Source organism: Mustelus asterias, chromosome 11, assembly GCF_964213995.1.
Source record: "Mustelus asterias chromosome 11, sMusAst1.hap1.1, whole genome shotgun sequence".
Taxonomy (NCBI): Eukaryota; Metazoa; Chordata; class Chondrichthyes; order Carcharhiniformes; family Triakidae; genus Mustelus; species Mustelus asterias.
Genome location: NC_135811.1, coordinates 69,798,851 through 69,817,642, shown reverse-complemented (window position 1 = coordinate 69,817,642; position 18,792 = coordinate 69,798,851). Strand labels below are relative to the sequence as shown.

Here is an 18,792-nt window from a genome sequence, read left to right as displayed (position 1 = left end):
GATATTCATGTAAAAGTCAACCAAAAGTTTTCTGACCTAAAAAGTCCATAGCTTTTCATGTACCTCCGTGAGAGTCGATCCTACTTTTTCAGGGATCAAAGCTCAAAAATTTCAGAACCAAAATATAATCTCTACAATCAAATGAAAAACGTCAGTTCATTATTCAGTACAGAGAGTACACTTGCCCCATTCCTTCCAGCTCCTACTTGTCAGTTAAGACAGGAAGAATGTGGATCACTGTTCTGCTATTCAGACTCTTAACAAATGCTTGCTTTCTTTTACCCCAATTATTACATCCCTTTGATTCATGACCTCTGTCATCTAATCTCTCCTGCCCTCTGACTTCCCCTTTTGTTCTTCCTCCCTCTCTCCCCTTGCAGTGGCACAATCACATTTCCATCTTCCTTCAGAATTGAAGATGGTCCTATTCCACAGATGCTGCCAGACCTGCTTGGGTATTTCCAGGAATTTGTTTTTATTTCAGCATCTGTGGCATTTTGCTTTTATATTTAGAATGTAGATTGATTTTAAATTTTTGGGAAGAGTAACTAAACAGATCAGTGAAGAGTAATAAACAGCGCACATGGATACAGGGGTCAACTTCCAAGCAAACTTTAAACAATCTCTCTGGTCTTGTGTCCTTGTTTGCTGCCCATCACCCTTCTGGGAAGGGGAAGGGAGGCTCAGGCCTTGCCAATCATCACCTGGTGATGCTGACTCCATGCAATCCCCCTACACCTAGATCTAGATCAAGGGAAGGGGACCATCAGCATAAGAATTTCCAGCCTCATGGCTTCTTGTCGCAGGGTGTGGCGGGAGGCTCCATGCCAAAAACAGAATGGTGTGGGTGGATGCCATTTTCCCCCAGATATCTTGTGGATTCTTTTGTGAGCCATGTGTCAAGCCAGTGTGTTTTAGTTGAAAGTAAGGCCCTCATATTTCACCCGTATAAAAGATGACCTCTTAACTACTTGGCTAAAAAAACTGGTCTTCAAAATTCAACTTTTGCACGTGGTAATACGCAGTCATTTGGAGCAGAGGGGAAGCCAGACCTCCTCCTGTGGCACCTCAAAGCTATCTTGCCTACCCTGAACAGCCTTTCATTCTAAGGTACAAAGAAGTCCAATTATTCCACAAGATGTCTGATGTTCAAGGTGGTCAGTTGGGCAAAGTATTGGGCGATAAATTGTGCCCAGGCCTATATGCCAGCAAGTTTCTATTGGAAGAGGAGCAAGGGGAGACACTTTGAGGAGGAGATTTGAAACTGCTAAGTTGCAACAAAATCTGAAGCAACATAGTGCAGACTTGGGAAAGCAGAGGATTAGAATCTGCAAATTGCTCATCGGTTTCTGATCCCGCTTGGATTTTCCCACATTATTCTGATCCTACTTTGATTTTCCCACATTATTCTGAAGCAGTTAAAACCTTGTAAAAACAACAAAAGACGTTTTTTTAAAAAAAACTGCTAATGGTGCTTTCTTATCTTGTCTCTTTTACTTTTTGAAATTGCGTGGCCTAGAGGTGGGTGTCTGAAAAACTGAGCGTGGAGAGCCTGCAGGATGTGGGACTGTTTGGTGGTAAGTTAGTTTTGAGCCATTTTGTACTATTGCTGCTTGAGATTAACTGGTGAATTACTATGGTGGGGTGGTCATCCATAAGGGACCAATGGCAATGCTTTGAGTATCTTTTGCACTCTCTACACCTATTTCTTCTGTATTTGATGTTGATGTGCCATGGACCACCCTTCCCTCAGAGCTGGGATATCTGGAGGTGGGGAGATAGGGGGTTGAGCTAGTGGTTCCTGTGTCTCTACAATGACATTCTAAAAATAGTCCTGGACTAGCATGGTGGAGTGAATGTTCGTTTCCAGTCTGATATGTTGAGTTTCTTTAGGATATTGCCATTTTTGTCCTCGAACCTGCATTAAAGGTAAAGGAAGATCTCAAACTTTCTCGATCGTTATTGAACCAAGTCATTAAAATACTACAAAGCAACCACTTGCGGGTAGTGGATATTCAACCACAATCTGCAATCTCATGGCCCAGCTTCTCCTCACTCTCATCAAACCAGATGAGCAAACCTTGGTTCGATGAAGGGTGCAGGAGAACAGACCATAAGCTGCACCAGGCATACCTAAGAATGAGATACTAACCTGGTATAGCTACTACAGAGGGCTACGTGCATGGCAAGCAGTGGCTAAATGTCTTAGACAGCAAACTGATCCCACAACCAACAACTCTGCAGTCCTGCCACATCCAATCATCAATGATGGTGGACAATTAAACAGCGAACTGAAGGAGGAAACATCCCCAGTGATGGGGGAGCTCAGCACAGTCTGCAAAAGACCAGACTGACGCATTTGCCACCATCTTCAGCCAGAAGTGCCAAGTGGATGATCCATCTCAGCCCCTTAATGAGGTGCCCAGCATCTCTCATACCAACCTTCAGCCAATTAGATGCACTCGACATGATATCCAGTGTCTTCAGTCAATTCTTGATGCAGCAAAGGCTATGGGCCCCTGACACCGCACTCCTGATAACATCCAGGAAGTAGACTCAGACTTGTGCTCCAGAACTGGCTGCAACACTAGCCAAAGAGCTCAATACAACTATTATACTACTGATGTGAAAAATTGCCCAGATATGTCTTAAACACACAGCACAACAAATCTCATTCTGACCATTGTCGCTTTAACCTACCCCTGATCATTAGCAAAGTGATAGGAGGTATCAGTGACGGCGCTAATTCAAGGAGGTCTCAGTGACAGGGCCAATTTGGAGGGGGGGGGGGGGAGCGGAGTTCAAGGGGCACTTGGTCAGCAATAACCCATCTTCGGATATTCAGTTTGGCCACTTGGATCCTGACCTCATTACCTTGGACTAAGCATGGTCAAAAGTACTGAATTGAAGAGGTGAGCTGAAAGTGATTGACTTTGACATCAATGCACTATTTGACCGAGTGTGGCATCAAAGAGCCCTACAAAATAAATCCATGGGAATTGGGGCAGGAGGGGTTCTCTGCTGGTTGGAGTCCTACCCAGCACAAAGGAAGATGGTTGTGTTTTATCTTTCAAAGATCAATTATACCAATCCCAGGATATTACTGCAGGAGTTCTACAGCATAGTGTCCGAGGCGTAACCATCTCGAGCTGCTTCATCAATGACTTTCCATTCATCTATAAGATCAGAAGTGGGCGTGCTCGCTGATCAGTGTTCAGAACCACTTGCAGCTCCTCACTCAGATACTGAGGCAATCAGCGTCTATATGCATCAAGACCCGGACATGGGCAGCACGGTGGAACAGTGGTTAGCACTGCTGCCTCATGGCACCAGGGACCTGGGTTCGTTTCCAGCCTTGGGTGACTGTGGAGTTTGCACATTCTCCCTGTGTCTGCCTGGATTTCCTCCAGGTGCTCTGGTTTCCTCCCAGAGTTCAGAGATGTGGAGGTTAGGCTGATTGGTGCAAATTTGCCTTAGTGTCCCAAGGAAGGAAGAAATAGCGAGACATCTGGATAGAAATTGTCCCATTGGGCAGACACAGCATGGGTTCATGAAAGGCAGGTCATGTTTAACTAATTTAGTGGAACTCTTTGAGGACATTACGAGCACGGTAGACAACGGGGAACCTTGGATGTGGTATATCTGGATTTCCAGAAAGTATAAGATATCGAACATAGAACATTACAGCGCTGTACAGGCCCTTCGGCCCTCGATGTTGCGCCGACCAGTGAAACCAATCTAAAGCCCCTCTAATCTACACTATTCCAATATCATCCATATTCCAATATCATCCATATAGAAGCAGAATTAGGCCATTCGGCCCTTAGAGTCTGCTCCACCATTTGGATCATGGCTGATATGCTCCTCATCCCCATTTTCCTGCCTTTCCTGCCTTCTCCCCATAAACCTTCAACCCATTACCAATCAAAACTCTGTCTAACTCCTCCCTAAATTTACTCACTGTCCCAGCATCCACCACACTTTGGGGTAGCGAATTTGACAAAGTGCCACACAAAAGGCTGCTGCATAAGATAACGGTGCACGGCATTATGGGTAATGTATTAGCATGGATAGAGGATCAGTTAACTAACAGAAAGTAAAGAGTGGGGATAAATGGGAATGGGTGTTTTTCTGGTTGGCGATCAGTGACTAGTGGTGTGCCTCAGGCATCAGTGTTGGGACCGCAATTGTTTACAATTTACATAGATGATTTGGAGTTGGGGACCAAGTGTAGTGTGTCAAAGTTTGCAGATGACGCTAAGAGTGCGCAGAGGACACAAAGTCTGTTCATCTAGGACAAAGCAGGTGGCTTGATTGGCATCCTATCCATCACCTGAAACATTCATTCACTCCAGCACACCATCTAGAAGGACAAGGGCACCACCTGAAGTTCCCCTCCAAGTTGCGCACCATCCTCACTTGGAAAACATTGTGATTCCTTCACTGTTGCTGGGTCAGAAACCTGGAACTCTCTTCCTAACAGCACCTACAAAATGTGGACTACGGCGATTCAAGCCTTTTCTAGAGAAATTGGGGATGGGCAATAAATGCTAGCCTAGCCAGCATTGCCCAGATCCCATGATTTTTTTTAAAAATGAGAGCAGCTCCAAGATCTTGCAAACATGTCTTCTTGGCCGCTTACACCAATCTTCACAAGACTAGATTGGATCACCAGGACATTACAATGTGTTGATGTTTATATGTTCCATTCATGAATGCCATTGTTTCATCACATTCTGATAACATAACTCCTGTCATTTAATCTTTAAGATTAGCTCTTCCATTTGTTCTGGATGCCTTTGATACCTTGTCTCTTTCAATCTTACTGCGAAAGGAACTTAATTGCACTTTCTGAAATGTATTGGCCTAACAAATGTAGAGTACTTCTGCTGAATATTCATCTTAAACAATTCCCAACATGTATGTTCTATTAATATATGCATGAGTAGCCTTGTCTGATGTCCCCACACCATGAGGAACTCTGACCTCTGTGTTGTGGCTGGTATTAAGAGGGAGTTCATTTGCCAGGAACACACATTCTTTTGAAACTTTATAATTCACAATCCTTTGTCTGCATAAACTGCTGACACAGATCAGCAAAGCTGATGTTTCCAGATGTTTGTGAACCAGGGTCGAGGGGGTGGGGACAAATAATATGACACTGTGCAGTGACGGAGTGAGAAATATCTCAAGTTGATAGCAATGCACCTGTTGAATCCCGTTGTAAAACTAGAAACTGCTGGAAATATGCAGTGAGATGGTCAACACCTGGATGTGGAAAGACAGGTTAGTTTGGTTGATACTTTTATCAGTATGGAAGGATCACTATTCAGTGACTGATCTGAATGTTTCCAGCATTTTCTGTCTTCATTTCAGTTTTGCAGTATTTGCAACTTTTCGTTCTGTTTTTAAAATAATGTGTTTGTTTGGGAGCCTGTAGATTTTATTGTGATGTGGAATTGCTGCGGATTTCGCAATACTTTGAGCTGTCTGTCTCTTGGGGTTGATGAACTTGATGCTCATGAGTTTCTGGGGCAGGTTTAGTATTGCCCTACAAGACATGCCTGAAGAATGGTTATCCACCCTCCATGTGACCTCAGAAATGGCTCTAATAATCCTTAAGAATGATTTGGATTTTTCTCACATTTCCTGCAATATGTTTGGATCTGTGGAAACTAACTGCACTTTGTCCCTTGGCACATGAAGAAAAATGGCAGTGAATTTTGTTAATGGCGTATTTAGTTCCCCAGGCATCAGCAGCTCCTTATCTTGCCCAAGTCTCAGCCTGGTTAGTCAGTCTGCACAGGCTATTCTCACATTTTCAACAGGGATCACTGGACAGTGATTTGAGAATAGGGATCGTGGCTGATGCTTATCTCTTGACCCTAGGGTCCCTGAGGCTGACACGCCACGTCCCAATTTGAACAGAGAAAGGATGCGATCCAGATCAATGCCATTTCTTACTGCGGGAGTGAGTAAAGGCAGATCTTTCCTACACTGCTGCTACTGTCTGTAAGGTCGTGCCATTCCAGTCCTGTGCACAGAATGACAATGTATTCAATTACAACCTCTTGGAGAAATTAGATGGTAACCCACAATTTTTGTAGGCTACAACGTAATATAAAATGTGAATATTTTCTTCAGTTTAATTACATGTTCACCCAAGACTCTGATAATTTAACTAATCATAGCTATTCTGGTGCAGGTTACCTGACCCATAATGCCAGTGTGGTTTTGGATCTCCTTTGCCTAATCCCAGTTTACTTTTCTATCCTTGTCCCAACTAACATTCTTTTAAATTCCCTCAATCTTCAACCCTATTCCTTACCTCCTATCTGTACCTTTACCTAGGATCTATGGCAACTGTTGCTCAATGGTCTGTCAAAGCCATTTGTATGAACCAATTCTGTCTTGTTTAAACATTGATCTGTTCTCAACTCAAGTGCTATGTGCTGTTCTGGCAACATAACGCTGTGAGTGAGGGAGGGGGACATCCTGGAGCTGGAGTGAGTACTAAGGAAGACAATAGGTTGATAAATGGGGTTGGTCACCTGAGGATAAAGGGTAGCAGGATGTTTACATAAGAAAGCAATTGCTTAGCAAAGCTCCTATCAAGGTACTTTGGGAATTGGATAAATTAGATCTCAGAATGTCAGTATAAACATTGAGACAAGAGAACAAGGATTAAAACTGATCCACACTGAATATAAAGTACAGAGGAGATCTTTAAAAAAGACAGGTGGGGCAGAGGGAGAATATGGAAATAGGTTAATAACAGGAAAGGGAATAGTAAGAAGTCTCACAACACCAGATTAAAGCCCAACAGGTTATTTGGTATCATGAGCTTTCAGAGCGCCGCTCCTTCATCAGGTCAGTGGAGAGTTGGGCTCTCAAAAAGGTCATATGTAAACAAAGACTGCACAATCACCAGGCAGGAGTGCTTCCTTCCTGTCGGGGAACCACTTCAGCAGTCAAGGGCATTCGGCTTCCAATGCTCAAGTAAGCGTTCTCCAAGGCAGCCTTCAAGACACACGACAACGCAGAATCGGCGCGCAGAAACTGATAGCCAAGTTCCGCACACATGAGGACGGCCTCAGCCGGGATCTTGGATTCATAATCACACTACGTGTAACCCCCACCACTTGGCCTGGGCTTGCAAAATCCTACTAACTGTCCTGGCATTGTCTGCACCTGTAAAGTCTTGATTGCCTATTAAGACGCGCATTCCAACCATTATCTTGCAATACCTTTGCCTATCTATGCCCTGTTTGTGAACCCAACTCTCCACTGATGAAGGAGCAGCTCTCCGAAAGCTCATGATACGAAATAAACTTGTTGGACTTTAACCTGGTGTTGTGAGACTTCTTACTGTGCCCATCCCAGTCCAACACCGGCATCTCCACATCAGGAAAAGGAATAGAAAAGTCTTTAATAAACATATCAATCGTAAAAAGATAGTAAAGAATGGACCAAAAAGGAGACATGGAGAGAAAGTATATTGCATTTGTCTTCAATAGAGAGGGTGCTGCAAATGTAACATTAAAACAGTAGCAATATTGAAAAGGATAAAAATAAATAGAAGTGCCTGCAAGATTGGCAATTGTCTAAGTAGGAGGGTCACCTAGTTCAGGTGGGGTATACTAGGTTACTGAGGGAAGTAAGGATGCAAATTGTGGCAGTTCTGGCCACGATCTTCCAAACTTTGGATATGAAAATGGTAGCCATGATGTGGAGATGCCGGTGTTGTACTGGGGTAAGCACAGTAAGAAGTCTCGCAACACCAGGTTAAAGTCCAACAGGTTTATTTGGTAGCACAAGCCACAAGCTTTTGGAGCGCTGCCCTTATGTCTTTATATGTGTGTCTTTATATTGTGCCTTTATATGCCCTGTTTGTGAACAGAACTCCCACTCATCTGATGAAGGGGCAGCGCTCCGAAAGCTTGTGGCTTGTGGTACCAAATAAACCTGTTGAAATTTAACCTGGTGTTGTGAGACTTCTTAGTATGAAAATGGTGCCAGAGGATGAGAGGATTGAATGTTATAAACCCTTGCTTTAAAAAGGAGAGAGATAAACCCAGTGACTATATAGCAGTCAGCCTAATGTGGCTCGTGCTTAAAATCTGAGACAGTAATCTGGGATAAAATTAATTTGCATTTGTAAATCTAGGGGCTAATAAATGAAGGCACAGAAGGCAAACCATGAACAAGTTCTTGATGAATGAAGAGGGTTGATGAGCGTAGTGCGGTTGATGGTGTAACATAAAATAGACCTGTTAGCAAAATTGAGATTAAACACACACTGGCAACATGAATATAAAATTAGCTAAGAGACCGAAATCGGAAAGTATTAGTAAATGGTATTTTCAGACTGGAGGATGTTCCATGCAGGGAATACATATTGGAACCACTGTTTGATGCATATTAATGAACTGGACTTGGGCATACAGGACAAATTTAAAAGTTTGCAGTCAATGATACAAAGCTTGCGTGTGTATTAGACATCAGGAAGGCTCTATCTGGTAATATGGACAGACATGTGGTTGATAAAACTTAATGCTGAGAAATGTGAAATGATGCATTTTGGCAGGAAGATGAAGTGAGACAAGGTATGCAATTTTAAGAGGCACAGATAGAGGTGTGATGTGTACACCCATCGTGCGGCAAGTTGAGAAAGCGGTTCTCGCAGCATATTGAATCTTTTGCCTGTGTTAGAGGAACACCGTACAAAGCAAGGAACTGATGCTAAATCAGCTTAAATATCACACCCATTTCTGGGCACCACACTTGTAGAGAGCATAGAAGTGGTTTACTAGAATGGTACGAGGGATGTGGGACTTGAGTTACAAGGAGAGAACAGAGAAGCCGGAATTGTTCTTGGTGCACAGAAAGTTGAGGAGTTTTGGTAGCAGTGTTCAAAATAATGGAGTATGTTAGAGTCATTAAGGAGAAACTTTCTAGTGGCAAAAATTTGATATCCAGAGGATACATTTAACATAATGGGCAACATGAGGAAACTTTTATTTAAAGAGCAAGTCTAAGCAACTGGGAGACTAAAAACATTAATTTCAAGAAAAGTGTTCAGTTAGCCTCCTTTAATTAAGAAAGATGGTGTGTCTTTTTAAGTAGCGAGGCTTATTAGTAGTAGCAAGGTTCATTTCCCAATAAAGAATTGGCAGTGCTGCTCCAATCTTGAGTACACATCCTTTACTATTTGGGAACTCCAAGGTGCCTTCCGTGTCCTCGGTAACCATACGTGCAAGTAGTTCTATCAGTTGCAGCAGCTTGAGCTCCAGGTTGCAGCTGCTATCACTGCGATGCAACCATGAGGTTGAGAGCTTTGTGAAAGCACACTTATAGATGTAGTCACCCTACAGCCATAACAGTATGCAGGGAGAGTGGAAATGGGTGACTAGAGAGTTGAGAAGAAACGGGCAGATAGCGCAGAAACCCCCTGAATGTACCCCACTCTCATTCAGTTCTGAAGATGGATGGAAGTGTGTGGAGTTTGCACGTGCTCCCCATGTCTGCATGGATTTCCTCCGGGTGCCCTGGTTTCCTCCTCAGTCCAAAGATGTGTGGGTTAGGTGCATTGACCATGCTAAATTTCCCCTTAGTGTCAGGGGTATTAGTAGGGTAAATATGTGGGGTTACATGTGTGGGATAGAGCCTGGATGTGATTGTTGTAAGTGCAGGCTTGATGGGCCAAATGGCCTCCTTCTGCATTGTAGGAATCCTATGATTCTAAGTGATGGTTCATCTGGGGAGCACTGCCTGAGCCACGTCCATGGTATGGTAAGCTCAGCTGCAAGGGAGTCACAAAGAATACTGGAACAACAATAGTGACAGGAGATTTGATAGATCTCTAAATTACTCCCAGGAGCACATGCAAGTGAGTATGGAAATGGGAGGATAAAGCAGATGAATGTGTGGCTGGAAAGGTGGTGCCTTTAAGAGGGAGCTTTAGATACTTGGGACATTTGGACCAGTTCTGGATGGATGGGATCTGAACAGGTTGCATTGATTGCAACTAAATCGTGCCATGACTGAGTTCCTTGCAATTGCTAGTGCTGTTGAGAAAGATTTAAACTAACTTGACAGTGGTTTGAGATTTGGGAAATAATATCGGAGAGGAATACCAAGGTTAGCAGAATACTGGGAGGTGCAGATAGCATTAGAGTAGGAAATAGTAAGTTAGGTGGGTTCAGAGTAAGGGAGAAGTTAATGAAGCCTACATTAGTTATTGTGCATGTATGTGAATATACAGTGGTAAAAAGATAGGTGAGTTACAGGCATAGATTGCCACGTGAAAATATGATGTTGTGGTTATAACAGAGACCTGGCTCAAAGGTGGTCAGGATTGGGTATGAAATATTCAAAGAACAAAGAAAAGTACAGCACAGGAACAGGCCCTTCAGCCCTCCAAGCCCGTACCGATCATGATGCCCTAACTAAACTACAAAAAAAACCTCCTGCCCTTACTCGGTCCATATCCCTCTGTTCCCTCCCTATTCATGGACCCATCAGATGCCTCTTAAATGTTGCTAATGTGCCTGCTTCCACCACTACCTCTGGCAGCGCGTTCCAAGCACCCACCACTCTCTGCATGAAAAACTTCCCCCGCACATCTCCCTTAAACTTTCCCACTCTCACCTTGAACCCGTGTCCCCTTGTAATTGACATTTCCACCCTTGGAAAAAAAACCTTTGACTATCCACCCTGTCTATGCCTCTCATAATTTTGTAGACCTCTATCAGGTCGACAACAATAGGCCTCAATGAAGGCAAACATGCCATGTGCCTTCTTAATCACCTTGGCCAGCTGTGGTTGCCTCTTTTAGAGAACTGTGGACCTGCACACCCAGATCCCTCTGTATGTTCATGTTCCTAAGGGTTCTGCCATTTGCTGTATAATTCATACCTAAATTTGATCCTCCAAAATGCATCACTTTGCATTTGTCTGGATTAAACTCCATCTATCATTTCTGTCCCAAGTCTCCTATCTATCCATATCCTGTTGTATCCTCTGACAATCCCCGTCACTACCAGCAACTCCACCAATCTTCGTGTAATCGTGTAATCACACCACCCACATTTTCTTCTAGATCATTATGTATGCTACAAACGAGTCCCAGCACTGATTCCTGCGGAATACCACTAGCTACAGATCTCCATTCTGAAAAACACCCTTCCACCGCTACTCTGTCTTCTATGACCAAGCCAGTTTTATATCCATCGAGCCAGCCCACCCCGAATCCCATGTGATTTTAGTTTTTGTACCAGTCTGCCATGTGGGACCTCGTCAGACACCATACTAAAGTCTATATAAACTACATCCACAGCCCTTCCCTCGTCAATTATCTTTGTCACCTCTTCAAAAAACTCAGTCAAGTTGGTGAGACATAACCTTCCCCTTAGAAAACCATGCTACTGTCACTAACTAGTCCATTTTCTTCCAAATATGCATATATCCTATCCCTCAGTATCTTCTCCAAAAGCTTCCCCACCACTGACGTCAGGCTCAGCAACCTATAATTTCCTGGATTATCCCTGCTTCCTTCCTTAAACAGGGGAACAACATTGGCTATTCTACAGTCTTCTGGAATCTTACCTGTGGTCAAAGAGGATGTGAAGATATCTTTTAAGGCCCCAGCTATTTCTTCCCTTGCCTCCCGCAGAACCTGGGATAGATCCCATCCGGTCTACCTTAATGTAATTTAGGATACCCAGCGCCCCCTCCTTCAATATATTGACATTCTCTAGAGTGTTCACACACCTAACCCTGACCTCAACATCTGTCATGTCCTTCTCCTCGGTGAATACCGATACAGAGTACTCATTAAGGATCGCACCCACTTTCTGTGGCTCCACGCATGACTTCCCTCCATTGTCCTTGAGTGAGCCTACTCTTTCTCTTGCTCCTAATACATGCATAAAAAGCCTTGGGATTCTCCTTGACCCTGTTTGCTAAACACATTTCATGGCCCTTTTAGCCCTCCTAATTCCGCATTTAAGTTCCTTCCTACTTTCTATTACTTTCAGTTTTTAGATGCCTAGACCTATCATATGCTGCCTTTTTCCTTTTGACTACGCTTACAATTTCCATTGTCATCCATGGTTCCTGAATCCTGCCATTTCTATCCTTCATTTTTGCGGGGACATGCTTGTCCTGCACTTCAATCAACCGGCCTTTAAAAGCCTCCCACATGCCAGATATGGATTTGCACTCAAATAGCTGCACCCAATCCACATTCAAATCCGCATGTAAAATCGCCGGCTCCACCGCACCCCCCCACTGATGAGCTCAATGCATTCTATGCCCATTTTGAGCAAGAGGTCAGCGAGAGCATGTCCTCCACCCTGGAAGCCCTGGATGAACCTGTATCTGGGGTCACCATTGCAGATGTCAGAGCAGCTTTCTCGAAGGTCAACCCATGGAAAGCAACTGGCCCGGATGGGGTACCCGGACATGCACTCAGATCCTGCGCGGATCAGCTGGCGGAGGTATTCACAGACATCTTCAACCTCTCTTTACAACAATCTGAGGTCCCTTTCTGCTTCAGGAAGACGATCATCATCCCAGTACCTAAGAAAAACCAAGCAGCGTGCCTTAATGACTATCGGCCAGTGGCTCTGACATCCATCATTATGAAGTGCTTCGAAAGGTTAGTCATGGCACGAATCAATTCCAGCCTCCCGGACTACCTGGATCCACTACAGTTTGCCTACCGCCGCAACAGGTCCACAGCAGACGCCATTTCCCTGGCCCTGCACTCAACCCTGGAACACCTAGATAACAAGGACACCTATGTCAGACTCCTACTTATTGACTACAGCTCAGCCTTCAACAACATTATTCCCACAAAACTCATCTCCAAACTCTGTGGCTGGGCCTCGACACCTCCCTGTGTGACTGGATCCTAAATTTCAGACTACAATTAGGAAGGATAGGCAACAACACCTCCTCCACGATCATCCTCAACACCGGTGCCCCACAAGGCTGTGTTCTCAGCCCCCTACTATACTCCTTGTATACCTATGACTGTGCGGCCAAATTCCCCTCCAATTCGATTTTCAAGTTTGCTGACGACACCACTGTAGTCGGTTTGATCTCAAACAATGACGAGACAGAATATAGAAATGAGATAGAAAATCTGGTGAACTGGTGCGGCAACAATGATCTCTCCCTCAACAAAACGAAGGAGATCATCATCGACTTCAGGAAGCATAAAGGAGAACATGCCCCTGTCTACATCAATGGGGATGAAGTAGAAAGGGTCAAGAGCTTCAAGTTTTTAGGTGTCCAGATCACCAACAACCTGTCCTGGTCCCCTCATGCTGACAGTATAGTTAAGAAAGCCCACCAACGCCTCTACTTTCTCAGAAGACTAAGGAAATTTGGCATGTCAGCTACGACTCTCATCAACCTTTACAGATGCACCATGGAAAGCATTCTTTCTGGTTGTATCACAGCTTGGTATGACTTCTGCTCTGCCCAAGACTGCAAGGAACTACAAAAGGCCATGAATGTAGCCCAATTCATCACGCAAACCAGCCTCCCATCCATTGACTCTGTCTACACTTCCCACTGCCTCGGCAAAGCAGCCAGCATAATTAAGGACCCCACGGACCCCGGACATTTTCTCTTCCACCTTCTTCCGTCGGGAAAAAGATACACAAGTCTGAGATTACGAACCAACCGACTCAAGAACAGCTTCTCCACAGCTGCCATCAGACTTTAGAATGGACCTACCTTGCATTACGTTGATCTTTCTCTTCACCCTAGCTATGTCTGTAACGCTACATTCTGCACTCTCTCCTTTCCTTCTCTATGAACGGTATGCTTTGTCTGTATAGCGTGCAAGAAAAAATACTTTTCACAGTACACTAATACATGCGACGGTAATAAATCAAATCAACTGCTCCCCTGTCTCCTGCGGGCTGTTGGGAGGTCTAAAGTACACGCCCAACATTTGTGATTTCACCCTTCCTATTTGTGAGCTGCACCCATAATGCCTCACTACAAGATCCCTCCAATGTGTCCTCCCTCAACACAGCTGTGATATGCTCCCTAATCAGCAATGCAACTCCCCCACCCCTTTTGTATCCCCCTCTGTCCCATCTAAAACAACAATATCCCAGAATGTTAATCTGCCAGTCCTGTCCCTCCTTTAACCATGTCTCCGTAATGGCAATAACATCATAATTCCATGCAGTAATCCAGGCTCTCAGTTCATCTGTTTTACCTGTTATACTTCTTGCATCGAAGCAAAGGCATTCCAGATCTCCAGTCCCACCAAGCCCTGCGGCTTCCCTCTGCTTGCTCTTACTCAGTGCTTTGTTTATCTCAGTCTCACTTTCTTCCCCAGTCCCTACATTTGCTGGCCTGCTGTTCCAGTTCCCACCCCACTGCCACACTAGTTTAAACCCTTCCGAACAGCACTAGCAAACCTCCCGCCCAGGATATTGGTGCCTCTCCAGTTCCGGTGCAACCCGTCCTCCTTGTACAAGTCCCACCTTCCCCAGAAGATATCCCAGTGATCTATATATCTAAAGCCCTCCCTTCTACACCAGCTTTTTAGCCACGTGTTCAACTGTACTATCTCCCTGTTCCAAGCCTTACTAGCACGTGGCACGGGGAGTAATCCCGAGATTACTATCCTAGAAGTCCTGCTTTTTAGCTCCATACCTAACTCTGAATTGTCTCTGCAGAACCTCTTCCTCTTCCTGCCTATGTCATTTGTTTCAATGTGGGCAATGACATCTGCCTGTTTACTGTCCCATTTTAGGATGCCCTGTACCCGCTCAGAGACATCCAGGACCCTGGCACCAGGGAGGTAACGCACCATCCTAGAGTATCGTTTGTGGCCATAGAAATGCCTGTCTGTGCCCCTGACTATCGAGTCTCCTACTACTATCATTCTCTTGGACTTTGCCTGACCCTGCTCGATAGCAGAACCAGGTATGGTGCCACAGGCCTGGCTGCTGCTGGTATTTTGCCCTGAGGAGCTCTTCCCCCTTCAACAGTATCCAGAACGGTATACCTGTTTGAGAGGGAAATAGCTACAGGAGACTCCTGTATTACCTGCCTGCCTCTTCTGGTGGTCGCCCATCTACCTGTCTGGACCTATGGTGTGACCACCTCCTTGAAGCATCTATCACACTCTCTGCCCCCCTATATGCTTCGCAGTGTGTCCAGCTGCTGCTCCAACCAGGATATGATGTGTTTAGGATGAAAGCGGGAGGGATGGCAGTGTTGATTAAGGAGAATATTACAATGCTGGAGTAAAAGGATGCCCCAGAGGGGCCGAGGACCGAGACCAAGGACGGAGGCTGGCGATGAGGAACAAAAATGGTGCAATTACCTTGTCCGGTGTCACCAAAGGCCATTAACTAATGGGAAAAAGGTAGAAGAACAAATTTGCAAAGAAATTACAAAGGGGTGCAAAAACTAGAGTTGTTGTAATGGGGGACATTAATTATCCAAATATGGATTAGGATAGGAGCATAAGAGTACAGGGTCAATGACACAGTTGCACTTGTACAGGGCACTGGTTCAGCTTCAGCTAGAGTATTGCGTCCAGTTCTGGGTGCTCCACTTTTAGGAAAGATGTGAAGGCATTGAAGAGAATGCAGAAAAGATTCACAAGAATGGTTCCAGGGATGAAGAACTTCAACTGCATAGATTTGGAGAAGTTGGGACTATTCTCCTTGGAGAAGAGAAGTTTGAGAGGAGATTTAACAGAGATTTTCAAAAATCGAGTGGTCTGGACAGAGTACAAAGGGAGAAGCTATTCCAGTTGCTGAAAGGACTGAGAACCAGAGATAATTGGTGAAAGAAGCAATGATGAAAAAGTTTCATGCAGCGAGTGGTTAGGATCTGGAATGCCCTGCCTTGGAGTGTGATGGAGGCAGGCCCAATAGAGGTTTTCGGGCGAGGATTGGAATATTATTTGGAAAGGAAGAATGTGCAGTTACTGGGAGAAGGCAGGGGAATGGCACTAGGTGAATTGATCATTCGCAGAGCCAGAACCTACCCATTAGTCGAATGGCCTGTGTTGTGACCATTCTGTGATTTCGATGTTGGTGTAATTTGGAATGCACTGCCTTAAAGGATGATGAAAGCAGAATCCATTGTAACATTCAAAAAGAAATTGGATAAATACTTAAAGGGGAAAAAATTAACAGGGCTATGAGAAAAAAGCAATGCAGTGGGGTTAATTAGACTGCTCTACCTGAGAGCCAGCACAATCACTTTGGGCTACATGGCCTCCTGGGGGTGGTGGGTGGACCTGTCTGGTGTATTTGTATCTGAGTAATCCATTCTGACCCGTAGCTTTTGACCTTTCCTTGCATCAGACCCATTTTTATCTGTTTGATCTGTACCACGATGACTTTAGCTGTTCTGTCCTTTCTTCTTTTTTTCTTTTCCACTGATCCTAACACTTGGACACTCTTTGTCTCTTGCATCCTCAAGATCTAAAACAGCCTCAACTCCTTCCGTCACTCATTTTTCTCTTTCACCGACAGTCTACAGGCTTCTAAAATCCAACGTTAGTATTTCGTCTTTGATATCTTGAAGACTATTCTCTCTGTCCTTGAGCAGTCTGACGTGTAAGATGTTTTTAATGCCATTCACTTTGTTGCACACAGCAAGTCACTGGCTAATATTGTTTTGTCCAAATGATCATCTTAGCCCATGGGAGGACAACACTATGATGTTATATAATGTATTTGCTGCCAAATAAACCTGTTGGACTTTAACCTGGTGTTGTGAGACTTCTTACTGTTATATAATGTATACAGTATTTATCAGAATCCTATTATTTGGGGTGTATGCTGTGATCCTTTGCTGACCACTCCTGTGAAATGCAGTGATTGAATTATTCTAAGTTGTTGTTCTCAATATTCTATTAGCATTTTTATGGAGTCTGTGATATGTATGAAATTTAATATGTGACTATAAGACTCTAATTTTGTGCAGATGGTGTAATGAAAGTGCCTGAAATCTCTTATCATCCAAATACTGTTTTGCTGTAAAATGCCAACCTTACCCTTTTTATTGGGTGCAATCAGTGATTCTGCGCTATGTGACTCGGATTGAGGTGTTGGCTGTAATCATCATTGCCAGTCTTGTTTTCCAATTGTTCTGCCCCACAACTGAAAGTCAACACTTAGTTTCTTTACTTCAGAGCGTCCTCAGGCGGAGTATCACAAAAAGGTGAGTACCGAGCACCAACAGGTTGTGACATTGATTGCATGTGAGCCCTTGTGTAATGTGGTATGTAGCTTTGTGTTGCAGTTAGCTTCACTGTAACTGCATCCTTGCAAAGTTTGCCCTCCTGTGATGTCCATATATTGCTGAAGAGAATTTTAATTTGTGGTCTTGTATTAAAGTTGCTTTCTATTCCACTTCTGTACAGTATAGTGTTAGAAAGATAATGACATTACATAGAATTACAGCACAGAAACAGGCCATTCGGCCCATAGGTTTATGATTATGTTAACATCCCACAAGAGCCTTCTCCCATTCCTCTTCATTTCAACCCATTTACGTGTCCTTCAATCCCTTTCTCCCATAGTACTTAATCTAGCTTCCCCTGAAATACATCTGTGTTATTCATCTCAACTACTCCATGTGGTAGCAAATCCAACATTCTGACCACTGACCAAGTTTCTCCTGAATTCCTTATTGGATTTATTAGTGACCATCTTTATTGACCTGAAGTTTTGGTCGTCTTCACAAGTGGAAATATTTATTTGTCTATCTAAATTGTACCTCTTCATGAAGACCTGCGAGTCTCAGACTGTTCAATTGTCCCTGCTAAGCATAACCCCTCAGTTTTGTTCATCTTTGAGTGTTTATTTTCACGCTCTCCATTGCACATTTAATATAATAGCTGTACTTAGTCCCCTAGTAATTTTATACACATGGAACAAATTTCAAAACACACAACCTCTCACATTGAGTGGCAAAGGGAGCATAATGATAACAGTGGCTCACCAACTTGTAAAACCAAATGACGGGAGCCCTTGCTCCACTCTGCATATCATTCTCTGTGACAAATCCCACCTATCTCTAAGGGTCAACAAGGTAATACAGTTGACTCTTTTATAGCCCATCACTGATCAGGGCAGCTCTGAGCGGCAGATACATGTCTGTATTCATTGCGAGACACTGAGGTTCTGATTGGCATGTGGAGCTGGACACTGATTCGCCAATTGCTTATGGAGAAAAATACAAAACTCGGCAGATGAATTTCAGATATGTGGGCATGCACTTCCCAATGGCCAGCTCGTCACCATCAAAACACTGTCAGCGGAGGCAGAGTAACACACTGTGTGAGGATGAAGCTGGCATGGATATTACATTATGGCAGATCTTCACAATCCATTAAATTAAAGTGTGATCATAGCTCCAAAACACCAACTGTTTTTTTTAAATGACTTTCACTTTTTAGTGACATATTTTAAGGCATTGATTAATACTTCACATTGCAATCCATCCACAAACATCTATGTAAAAATGTTAATTTTTCTTTTGGGCGGCACGGTAGCACAGTGGTTAGCACTGCTGCTTCACAGCTCCAGGGATCTGGGTTTGATTCCCGGCTTGGGTCACTGTCTGTGTGGAGTTTACACATTCTCTCCGTGTCTGCGTGGGGTTCCTCCAGGTGCTCTGCGGAGTTTCCTCCCACAGTCCAAAGATGTGCGGGTTAGGTTGATTGGCCATGCTAAAATTGCCCCTTAGTGTCCTGAGATGCGTAGGTTAGAGGGATTAGTGGGTAAAATATGT

At 44.1% G+C, this 18,792-nt stretch overlaps 1 protein-coding gene across 1 annotated transcript in view; it reads left to right on the top strand.

The window, feature by feature from the left end:
• strada (STE20 related adaptor alpha) overlaps positions 1–18,792 on the top strand; it is a 98,407-nt gene that overhangs the window by 28,757 nt on the left and 50,858 nt on the right. Inside the window, exon 3 of the mRNA XM_078222938.1 lies at positions 17,189–17,217. The gene's annotated coding sequence lies outside the window, so the exon portion shown is untranslated. The remainder of the gene's footprint in view (positions 1–17,188; positions 17,218–18,792) is intronic.